The following is a 12,573-nucleotide window of genomic DNA, read 5'->3' as shown; positions in this document are numbered from 1 at the left end:
ATCCATCTACAGCCGTCTCATTCTAGACTGCACAGACTAATATATATTATTTACGCGAGTACAATAAAGACTTACATGGAAAAAGGGCAGAAATTAGCAGGAGTAGGATCCTCATCATCTCACCGGGGATTCTTAGAGGTGAAGCCACATGTATGACGTATAGACGTCTATGGGGGGAGGGTCTGGATCCTGGCTCCTGAGATGGGGGAGAATATACTCAGCGTCTGACTTTTCATTGTATTAATGAGATTATTTGTCTCCGCCTCCTGTTACTGTAACTTTTTCTTGTTTCCTGTTTAACCCTTGCTGTTCCTATGTGATGATTTTCCACGTAACAGAATATGGGGCCGGGAGCAGGGATTGGACAAACAGAATCCCTCCTATTATTTATATATAAAACCAATCAAGCCTCTCCCCCCCCCCCCCCCCCCCCCTAATTCTTCATCAGTTTCTCCCCGTCCCATCTACAGAAGTTGTATTTTGTCGGCAGGGGTGATTCTAGCCTCTCTGCTGCCGGAGGCGAACTATAGAATGACGCTCCCCCCGTCAATCCGCCCACATTATTATCCACTACTGCCCCAACCCCCCCCACCACCACCACCACTGCTGTCCCCAATAAACATAATGTTTGGTCCCTTGCTGCACAGAGGATGTCAGGAGAGGAGGGGGCTAATCCTATAGGAGAGGTCCCAGTAGCACAGAGGATGTCAGGAGAGGAGGGTGCTAATCCTATAGGAGAAGTCCCAGCAGCACAGAGGATGTCAGGAGAGGAGGGTGCTGATCTTTTAGGAGATGGTCCCCCTCTTCCCCCCTTATAGATGGTCCCCTCTCCCTTATAGATGGTCCCCCTCTCCCCCCTCCCTTATAGATGGTCCCCCTCTCCCCCCCCCTTATAGATGGTCCCCCTCTCCCCCCTCCCTTATAGATGGTCCCCCTCTCCCCCCTCCCTTATAGATGGTCCCCCTCTCCCCCCTCCCTTATAAATGGTCCCCCTCTCCCCCCTCCCTTATAGATGGTCCCCCTCTCCCCCCTCCTTTATAGATGGTCCCCCTCTCCCCCCTCCCTTATAGATGGTCCCCCTCTTTCCCCTCTCTTATAGATGTTTCCCCTCTCCCCCCTCCCTTATAGATGTTCCCCCCTCTTTCCCCCCTCTTTCCCCCTTATAGATGGTCCCCCTCTCCCCCCTCCCTTATAGATGGTCCCCCTCTCCCCCCTCCCTTATAGATGGTCCCCCTCTCCCCCCTCCCTTATAGATGGTCCCCCTCTCCCCCCTCCCTTATAGATGGTCCCCCTCTCCCCCTCCCTTATAGATGTTCCCCCTTTCCCCCCTCCCTTATAGATGGTCCCCCTCTCCCCCCTCCCTTATAGATGGTCCCCCTCTTTCCCCTCCCTTATAGATGGTCCCCCTCTTCCCCCCTTATAGATGGCCCCCCTCTTTCCCCCTTATAGATGGTCCCCCTCTCCCCCCCTTATAGATGGTCTTCCCTCTCCCTTATAGATGGTCCCCCTCTCCCCCCCTTATAGATGGTCCCCCTCTCCCCCCTCCCTTATAGATGGTCCCCCTCTTTCTCCCCTCCGTTATAGATGGTCCCCCTCTCCCCCCCCTTATAGATGGTCCCCCTCTTTCCCTCCCCCCTTATAGATGGTCCATCTCTCCCCCCCCCTTATAGATGGTTCCCCCCTCCCTTATAGATGGTCCCCCCCTTATAGATGGTCCCCCTCTTTCCCCCCTCCCTTATAGATGGTCCCCCTCTTTCCCCCCTCCCTTATAGATGGTCCCCCTCTCCCCCCCCCTTATAGATGGTCCCCCTCTCCCCCCCTATAGATGGTCCCCCTCTTCCCCCCCCCCCCTTATAGATGGTCCCCCTCTTTCCCCCCCCCCTTATAGATGGTCCCCCTCTCCCCCCTCCCTTATAGATGGTCCCCCCCCTTATAGATGGTCCCCCTCTCCCCCCTCCCTTATAGATGGTCCCCCTCTTCCCCCCCCCCTTATAGATGGTCCCCCTCTCCCCCCTCCCTTATAGATGGTCCCCCTCTTTCCCCCCTCCCTTATAGATGGTCCCCTTCCCCCCCCTTATAGATGGTCCCCCTCTTCCCTCTCCCCCCTCCCTTATAGATGGTCCCCCTCTTCCCTCTCCCCCCGCCCTGACAACATCTGTAATTAGATGCTGGGAGCGGGGGAGACTGTATTCATAAGTGCCGCGCTGTAGTAACAGCACGGCGCGGCTGATTCATTACAGCGATGCGCTTATGAATACAGTCTCCCCCGCTCCCAGCATCTAATTACAGATGCTGTCCGGGCACGGGGGTCTCCGGTACATGGTACAATCAGTGGCAGATTATAATGTGGGCGGCCGCCCGAACCGCCCATATTATAATCTGCCACTGAATGCCGCCCCCATGAAGACAGCTGGTGGCGCCGCCTGAGGCAGACGACTCAGGTCGCCTCATCATTGCGGCGCCACTGTGTGTCGGGGAGTCAGGATTAGGAAATGTTCGCAATTTATTTCTATACTCAGAGAAGGAAACATTGTATATAGTTATTCCTGCTATCAGGGGTGATACAGATGTATCCAGTCTACACAATACTCTGAGAGCTAAGCACAAATCTCTCAGCGAGTTTGCTGTACATTATACAATGTATAGCTCTGGACTCCAGGCTGGTGGGATGGGACAAAAACCAGTATGGCTGCTCACTTTGAGATCACAGTCTTCCTTACATAGGGCAGATATTGTTTTCATCCCTGGTTGTCTGACAATGATAGAATATGTAAGGACACGCAGGAGAAATGGTGACTTATTCATAGACTTCTAAGGGGGTAATTGAGGAACAGCATGAGACAAGGAGGGGGGGCATCCTTAGGATATTTAGCCTCCTTAGTATTTAAAGGGGTTATCCAGCATTAGGAAATGTATTATATAATGCTGCCCTGCTGGAGAACATGATAAACATGTTATACTTACCTGTCTGCGCTCCCACTGTGCCCTGTTGCGGTGCCCCCTGTTGACTGCAGCTGCCTTCACTTCCAAGATGAACTTGTCTCAAGAGTGACAGCCTGCTCAGCCAATTACAGCGACACCAACGTGGCCAGTGATTGGCTGAGCAGGCTGTCACTCTTGAGACATGTGGAGGCAGCTGCAGTCAGCTGGGGGACACCTAAGATGCTGCAGGACATTGGGGGAGCGAGGACAGGTAAGTATAACATGCCTATTATGGTCTCCAGCAGCATTCATATGAAAAAAATGTTTTCCTAACGCTGGATAGACAATATTGTACACCCCCATATAGAAATGATTATAGTCTGTGAGATATAGGAGCAAGACAAATGATCCAGGACAATAGGATCCATAGTATAGGTGCGCCACTAGGAAGAAGAGGATGTATAGTGAAGGATGATGGCCGTAATGGAGAGCACGGGAACACAAGCACTGACTTCCCTTCCTGCATCCAACAGATGTGTCCTTTGGTAAGGGACGTGGATTGATAAATAAATCATGAATCAGCTCAGCGCCCCCTGCTGGAGCAGGAGGTTATTACACCCAGGTTATTACCATGCTGGGCTCAGCTCTCTCACGCTGTGTAAACTGGAAGCACAGAAATACACAGCCCTGTCCTCTATGGTTGAGGCTTTAAGGGTCAGGGTGGAGTTATAGACGCTGGGCCTCTGTATAGACCATCTCTTTTTATAGTCGGCCTCCATGTCCTCAGATTTCACATTTAGGGAATGTACCATGATCTTCGGTCCCTGCCCCGGTTTCTGCTGATACCAGAACATGTCCAAGTAGTTGCTCTGATCCTGTTTGCATCTCAGCTGCGATGTGTCCCCAGTCTTCACTATGAGAAGTTTCTGATCCTGCTTCACTTCTACCGCACCGCCTGATAGAGACACAAGGGGCGAGAAGATCAGCTGATCAGGGGCCGCACATGGGTCATTTAGCTCTGAACCTTCTGCTGTTGAGTTATTAAGGGGTAAACATTCTATTTATAAGACTTGTCCGACCCCAAGAACTGAAATCCAACCAAGGATATATCCCCCTAATCCAGGATGCAGTGACCCATCTCATATCATTGTTACCGACTCCAGATTAGACTGTTTTATACCCCATAATATGTAATATATCCCATAATATGTAACATATCCCATAATATGTAATATATCCCATAATATAATCATCACTTACTGAGAAAAAAGGTAAATGCAGAAAGTAGCAGGAGTAGGATCCTCATCATCTCACCGTGGAACCTTAGAGGTGAAGCCACATGAGGCAGGACATGGACATGCCCTGGTTATTATAGACGTCTATAGAGAGAAGGTTTGGGGATCCTTCATTTGATGTCTGGATGAGATTCTCCGCCTCTGCTGATGTAACTTTTTTCATTGTTTCCTGTTAAGCTGGTTAACCCTTCCTGTTCCTAAGTAATAACTTTATATGAAACAGAATTTAGAAAAACATGGATGCTTCTTCCAAAGACAGCACCACTCTTCTCTCCAGGTCAGGTGCGGTTTGTAATTAAGCTCCATTCACTTTAATGGAACTGAGTTGCAAAACTTTACCCAAACTGGAGACAAGAGTGCTGTGTTTTTCTAACGCTTGATAACCCTTTAAAGGGGGTCACCACACATTACAGGCCCATAGCAGATTCAGAAGCTCCACTTAACAGAGGCTGAGGCTCCATGCTCTCGGGGACGGCGGAGGGACTGATGGAGGGGAGTTTTTTTTCTAAGCCACAAGTCTTATCACAAACAGCCCCTTTAGAGATCTGTACATTTTGTTCAACATTAATAAATGTTTATTCCTTCCTAGAAGTACGTTTTCACAAGACCAGAAGGTGCGCCAAATACTACATATAAACTCAGGGGTCTACATTTACCATCATTTACAGAGTGTCTGACATGCTAACTGCATTTGCTGACTTCTCCACAGTATTCACTAATAAGATGCATGGTTCATGACCCAGCCTTGTGCCTTTGGAAAGGGCTGACAAATTTTTGGCTGTTTTTTCTTTTTTTCTGTAGCTTACACCAAAAATGCTACTACACAAGTGGCATGTCCCTCTTCTTTTTTATTACATGCTAAATAGTGGAACCATTTAATAGAAAGCTTTGCAGTAGTAAGCAAGGCTTAGTGTTGGCCAGTCGGAAAAACAGTAATCTATCCACCATAGTATTACTCCAAGTTATCACCACCAAGGGTACCAGGAAGAGCTGGGTACTATCAGACTTGGGGCATCTAAAATGATGCTCTGATCCCGTAGTGGCCACAGGCTGGTATTGTTAGGGTAGGAATGGTGAGAAATACATGGACCTTTCCATCCTGCCAATACCAAGCTGCTGCCTGGCTTGTATCTTTCTTGTTATGAAAATGCAGGAGACCTCATAGTTTTTTTATTAAATAAATCATTTATTTTTTAGCTTCATAAGCAGCCAGACACAAACCAGGTTGCAACAGCCTAGTATTACTAGGGTGGGTTGGTCCATTATCTTTCCACCATAATAATACCAGGCTGTCGCCACCCCAGGTCTGAAGCATCATTTTAATTGCTCCAGGCCTAATGGTAACTTGAACCTCCTGGTACCCCTGTGGTGGTGGGTATGAGGGTAATATTAAGGGGATTAGTGTTAGCCATTTTTTGAATGAGCTAACATTAAGCAACTTAGGATTGGAAAGTCATTTATCAGACTGCTCAACTACTAAGCCGTTAATTTGAAGAAGAAAAAAGAAAAGAAGACACAGTGAGAGGGTAATTAAGATAAGTTGTGCCTATGTGCTGCTACTACATTCATTGTCTTTGGAGATACCCGCAATAACTAAATGCGCTTATCTATCTTTTGCAGCTCAATGGGATAATGGGATAATGTGCGTTTCAAGACCCTATGGGGGACATTTACTCTTGAGTTTAAAATGTGTAATTTTTCTAGAGTATTTGTTTGTTCTTTACCCAAAAATTCCCTGCGACTTTCCCCAGACTAAGGCCTGCACCTGTTTTTGCGATTTTTTTTTTTTTAATTATGAGAATTATAAATTTTCACCTGTCAAACACTGGTTCATAAATAAAACTTAGTCCAAAAATCACATGTTCACTAGTGATGAGCAAATAGTTAAATATTCGATATTCTTACGAATATCACCCAAATATTTGAATATTCGATCGAATATTCAATCCTATTACAGTCAATGGGAACAAGTATTCGATTATTAAAAAACATCTATTCGACCACTTGGAGGTAAAAACCGGAAGCTGGGGGATTTGAACGCTTATTGAATATTTATCGAATATTCGGCGAACTATTCGATAATGTTTGATAGATCGAATACCTTACTATTCAATCGAACATCTATTCGATCGAACAGTATTCGCTCATCACTAATGTTCACAAAAAAAAAGGCACAACGCCCTTAATAAATGGGCCCCTATGATTCCTATTGTAATAATTCTAGACTGGTGCAGCAGCCCCTGATATAATTAGCTTTTTCCCAGTAACTGAAGCACGATACAAAGTTATATAACTTTGTAATCTGCTTCAATCACCTATCTGCCCCCCTTCCCTATCTTTTCCCCCCTCAACCCTCAACCAGGAAGTAAAGTAAACTCATTCATATCTGATGACTGTTGTCACCAGGCTGCTCTGTGGCAGCCATTTTGTGACAATGATGTCATCAAAGGGAGGCTGGTATAAGCCCTGTTAGGCCAGCCTCCCTTGTCAGATGACTCAGCTTGCTTAGCTCTGATTGGCTGAGCAAGCCTTAAGTCATGTAACGGTTCTACAGTTAATGAATCTCCTTCTCTTTCAGATAAGCACTTCTCTCTCCCGGAGCTCAGGCAGTGAATGAGTCATTTGCTCTTTCCTCTGTCAATGCTGCCTGTCTCCCCCTCCTCTCTACCTCAGCCCTGCAGCCCTGAGCTAATAGCTGTCAGGTTTCACTGTGTGTATGTGTGTGTTTGTTGGGGAAGGGGTGGGGTGGTTGGGCACAGACATCACAGTAGTGCATCATGGGAAAGCCCAAACCAGGAAGTAAAGAAGAAATGAATACAGCAACTGGAGTTTCAAGGACCTGCAAACGGAGACAGACTCAGGAGGGATGGTAAATGTGAAAACTATGTTTATGATTGATTTAGTTTTTTTTTTTAAATTAGCGCGGGAGTTGTTCTTAAAGGATTGAATAGTTAAAGTTTGTTGTTTTGAGGATACTACACTGCGGGTGTCCTTTTTTTTTTTTTTTTTTTTTTTTTTTTACATCTTGGCACAAACAAAAGTGAGAGGTTGTTGGGATCCAACCTCCGTACGATCTCCATATCGGGCCCCCAGCTTCTTTGTTATAAATAGAGCCACAGGTATGGCACGTGACCTGCGGCTCTTTTCATTCAAATGGAGCAGTTGGAAAGAGCTGAGTAAGCCCTCTTCCAGCATACTCAGCTCTTTCCAACTCCATAGGAATGCATGGAGCCACGGGTCACATGCTGTACCTACGGCTTTGTTCATAAAAAAGAACCTGGGGGCCCGATACGGAGATCTCTCACTTGTCCCATATCTAGTGGATAGGGTTATTTTTGTTATTATATACCTCTTTAACTTTTCTTTCCTACACCTATACGATGTGTTCTTTGCCATGCCTGCGAATATATAAATTAGGAATCAGCTTAGCGCCCCCTGCTGGAGCAGGAGGTGGTTACATCCAGGTTATTACCATGCTGGGCTCAGCTCTCTCACACTGTGTATACTGGCGGCACAGAAATACACAGCCCTGTCCTCTGTGCCGGAGGCTTTTAAGGTCAGGGTGGAGTTATAGACTGTGGGTCTCTGTATAGACCATTTCTTCTTATAGTCGGCCTCCATGTCCTCAGACTTCACATCCATTGAGAGCACCATGAACTTCAGTCCCTGTCCTGCTTTCTGCTGATACCAGTACATGTAGAAGAAGTTACTCTGATCCTGTTTGCATCTCGATGTGTCCTCAGTCTTCACTATGAGAAGCTTCTGATCCTGCTTCACTTCTACCGCACCGCAGCCTGATAGAGACACAAGGGGCGAGAAGATCAGCTGATCACGGGACATACATGTGTCACTGCTGGGCATACACTGCAAGATAACTGCTGAATATAATCCATCTACAGTGTCTGCCTAACCCTGACCCCAGGAGCTGACAATCCATATACAGTGTCTGCCTAACCCTGACCACAGGAGCTGACAATCCACCTACAGCACCTGTCTAACTCTGACCCCAGGAGCTGACAATCCATCTACAGCACCTGCCTAACCCTGACCCCAGGAGCTAACAATCCATCTACAGCCCCTGCCTAACCCTGACCCCAGGAGCTAACAATCCATCTACAGCCCCTGCCTAACCCTGACCCCAGGAGCTAACAATCCATCTACAGCCCCTGACTAACCCTGACCCCAGGAGCTAACAATCCATCTACAGCCCCTGCCTAACCCTGACCCCAGGAGCTGACAATCCATCTACAGCCCCTGCCTAACCCTGACCCCAGGAGCTAACAATCCATCTACAGCCCCTGCCTAACCCTGACCCCAGGAGCTAACAATCCATCTACAGCCCCTGCCTAACCCTGACCCCAGGAGCTGACAATCCATCTACAGCCCCTGCCTAACCCTGACCCCAGGAGCTAACAATCCATCTACAGCCCCTGCCTAACCCTGACCCCAGGAGCTAACAATCCATCTACAGCCCCTGCCTAACCCTGACCCCAGGAGCTAACAATCCATCTACAGCCCCTGCCTAACCCTGACCCCAAGAGCTAACAATCCATCTACAGCCCCTGCCTAACCCTGACCCCAGGAGCTAACAATCCATCTACAGCCCCTGCCTAACCCTGACCCCAGGAGCTAACAATCCATCTACAGCCCCTGCCTAACCCTGACCCCAGGAGCTAACAATCCATCTACAGCCCCTGCCTAACCCTGACCCCAGGAGCTAACAATCCATCTACAGCCCCTGCCTAACCCTGACCCCAAGAGCTAACAATCCATCTACAGCCCCTGCGTAACCTTGACCCCAGGAGCTAACAATCCATCTACAGCCCCTGCCTAACCCTGACCCCAGGAGCTAACAATCCATCTACAGCCCCTGCCTAACCTTGACCCCAGGAGCTGACAATCCATCTACAGCCCCTGCCTAACCTTGACCCCTGCAGCTGACAATCCATCTATGTATCACGTATCCATCCTTGACTTCGGTTATGTCACCCTAACTCATGGAGGTGACACTAGGAAGCCTAATATACAGTATATCCCCCAGTATAATAATAACTTACTCGGAAGAAGGTTAAAAGCAGAAAGTAGCAGGAGTAGGATCCTCATCATCTCACCGGGGATTCTTAGAGATGAAGCCACACAAGGCAGGACATGTATAATGTATAGACGTCTATAGGGGGAGGGTCTGGATTCCTGGGATGGGGGCTGCTGAGGGTTCTCCATGTCTGATTCTTCACTCGGTGTTGATGATAATAATAGTCGCTTCTCCTGTTACTGTAACTTTTCTTTCTTTGTTTCCTGTTGTGCTGTTTAACCCTTGCTGTTCCTATGTGATCATTTTACATGTAACAGAACTCGGGGGCCCGGAGCAATGATAACAGGGAGGGGTCACTGCTCTAAGAAAACCCCAACTCTTTATACATTTTATGACCGTGTTCACACATAGTATTTCCGTCAGTCATCTTTTTTTTTTTCAACCAAAATCAGGAGTGGAAATGACAGGGAAAAATTATAATGGAAAGATTTGCACAGCTTGGCCGGACCACACATCTACATCTTTTTTTTCTTTTCTTTTTTTGGCCCTTTGCTGGACGTCTTTTTGGACAGAAGAAATTTTAAATCTTAATATTTGTTATTTCAAAAGAATGTCCGTTATTTGAGCTTAAAATTAGGACCAAATCATTATCTGTCAAACGGCCAAGAAAAGTGGTTGGTCCTTCTGTGTTCATAACTCATTCCTGGTTTTGGTTGAAAAAAAGACTGATGGAAATATTATGTGTGACCATAGCCTAATGGTTGTTTAGTACTTTTGTTTGTTTTGGGGACATAAATATATATATATATATATATATATATATATATATATATATATATATATATATATGTAAAACTAAATCACCAAATAAAGATAATAATTTATTAAAAGAGATCAGAAGAACGGACAGATCCTATATAAGGGTGAGGCTTTATGTTCTATTTCTGGTAAAGGACAAGCACACTATTCACATTATGTCTAGGTTCACACATAGGAAAATAATTCCAAAGTCGCTCTCAATAGGAATGGTACCAAAGTCACTCTTAAAGGGACAGTACCAAAATCTCTCTTAAAGGGACAGTACTGAAGTACTCTTAAAAGCACGGTACCAACGTTGATCTAAAAGGGACGGTACCAAAGTCACTAATAATAGAACAGTACCAAGCTTGCTTTTAAAGGGCAAGTATCACATTCACTCTTTAAGGACCAGTAGTAAATTTACTCTTAAAGGTCCAGTACAGAACAGGGTTGGTAATGATTTTACTCTTAAAGGGCCAGTACTGAAATTACTCTTAAAGGGCTGGTACTGATTTAGTTCTTAAGAGGCCAGCATCAAAGTCGCAACTTAAAGGCCTGTAACAAAGCTACCCTCAAAGTTAAAGCTCAAAAGATTTTCTTAAAGGGACGGCACCAAAGAACCCGCCTAATGCACCCTTAATGGACCTATGAAGAAAAAAAAAGTAAATTGTCAATTGGGGAGGGGGAGGATAAAAGGAATAATGTGCTCTTACCTCCCCGCCTCTAGTGCTGATGTCTTCCTTTAAAGCCCCCGCCCCCCCCCATCCCCGAATCCCCAGTTACTTAATGGTCTGAGTAAGGACCTGGATCATGACATGTGAGGTCCACTCAGCCAGTCAGTGGCTATAGTGGGGTCCCACCTCAGCAGCTGACTGGCTGAGCGGACCTCACACGTAACCACTCCAGGCCCCGAGTCCCCGGTCGCTCCCCGGTCATGGCGGAAACCCAGGACGTGGAGCGGCAGTATGCGACCTCCAGCGCTGGAGTGGGGGAGGTAAGAGCATGTTATTTCTTTTATCCTCCCCCTCCCCAGCACTTGCTAAAAAATAGGTCTGGCAAGACTTCTCCTTTAAAGTCACTGTTTTCAAGCACTATGTTTTTTCTCCTGGAAATGCACATCTAGTTCTACTTCTTCCAGTTTCTCCCGATATAATACACACATCCAAATTAATACAGCCCAAGCCACTTTGTGTACAGACTCTGTTTAACCCCTTCACGTCAGCCATCTGTATATATACGTTCCTATTGCACATGCCCTGTGCAGTAGGAATGTACAAATACGTTCCTGACTGACAGGGGCTTTGTGATGAGAACGGGATCGCTGCAGGGACAGCGATCCCGCTCTCATCTGAGTACAGCACCGGAGATAATGAGGATCAGCTGCGATCCCGCAGCTGACCCCCATTAACCCTTAGTGACCACCGAAATGGCGGTCATTAATGGGCCGGTGCCGCCGCTGTATTTCATCTCCCCCCACTGTGAATCCACGGTGGGGGGAGATGAAATAAGTAAAATCAGACCCCAGACAAGCCCCCCTAGTGCCCCAGTCACTAACCCCCCCTCCCGCGGCGGCCATCAGATCCACGATGGCCGCCGCTATCACTGTGAACAGACTAATGTCTGTTCACAGTGATCAAAAAAGAAAAATTAATGAAAGCCCCATGCTCTCCGCCACCGGAGGTAGCGAAGCATGGGGAAGTCATCGGGACCCCCCCTGGGGGGTCCCGGTACAAGCGATCAGCGGTATATACTATATATCCAGCTCCACCGCACCTTGCCTCTGACCACCGCACGTCGCCTCTGACCACTGCACCTTGCCTCTGAACACTGCACCTTGCCTCTAACCACCCCAAATTGCCAGTGACCCCCTCCAGATTGCCCGTAACCACGCCAGATTACAGGTACCCACCTCAGATTACCTATTAGCACTTCAGTTTATCCGTAACCACAGCAGGTTGCCTGTAATCACCCCAGATTGTCTGTAACCACCCCAGATTGTCTGTAACCACCCCAGATTGTCCGTAACCACCCCAGATTGTCCGTAACCACCCCACGTTGCCCATAACCACAGCAGGTTGCCTGTAACCACCCTAGATTGTCTGTAACCACAGCAGGTTGTCCGTATTCACCCCACGTTGCCCGTAACCACCCCAGGTTGCCTGTAACCACCCCAGGTTGCCTGTAACCACCCCAGGTTGTCTGTAACCACCCCAGGTTGTCCGTAACCACCCCAGATTGTCCGTAACCACCCCAGATTGTCCGTAACCACCCCAGATTGTCCGAAACCACCCCAGATTGTCCGCAACCACCCCAGATTGTCCGTAACCACCCCACGTTGCCTCTAACCACAGCAGGTTGCCTGTAACCATACCAGATTGTCTGTAACCACAGCAGGTTGTCCGAATTCACCCCAGGTTGCCCGTAACCACCCCAGGTTGCCTCTAACCACCCCAGGTTGCCTGTAACCACCCCAGGTTGCCGTAACCACAGCAGGTTGCCTGTGATCACCCCATGTTGACCGTATCC

This window comes from Dendropsophus ebraccatus, chromosome 8, assembly GCF_027789765.1.
Source record: "Dendropsophus ebraccatus isolate aDenEbr1 chromosome 8, aDenEbr1.pat, whole genome shotgun sequence".
Classification (NCBI taxonomy): Eukaryota; Metazoa; Chordata; class Amphibia; order Anura; family Hylidae; genus Dendropsophus; species Dendropsophus ebraccatus.
This window is presented reverse-complemented; position numbering follows the sequence as displayed.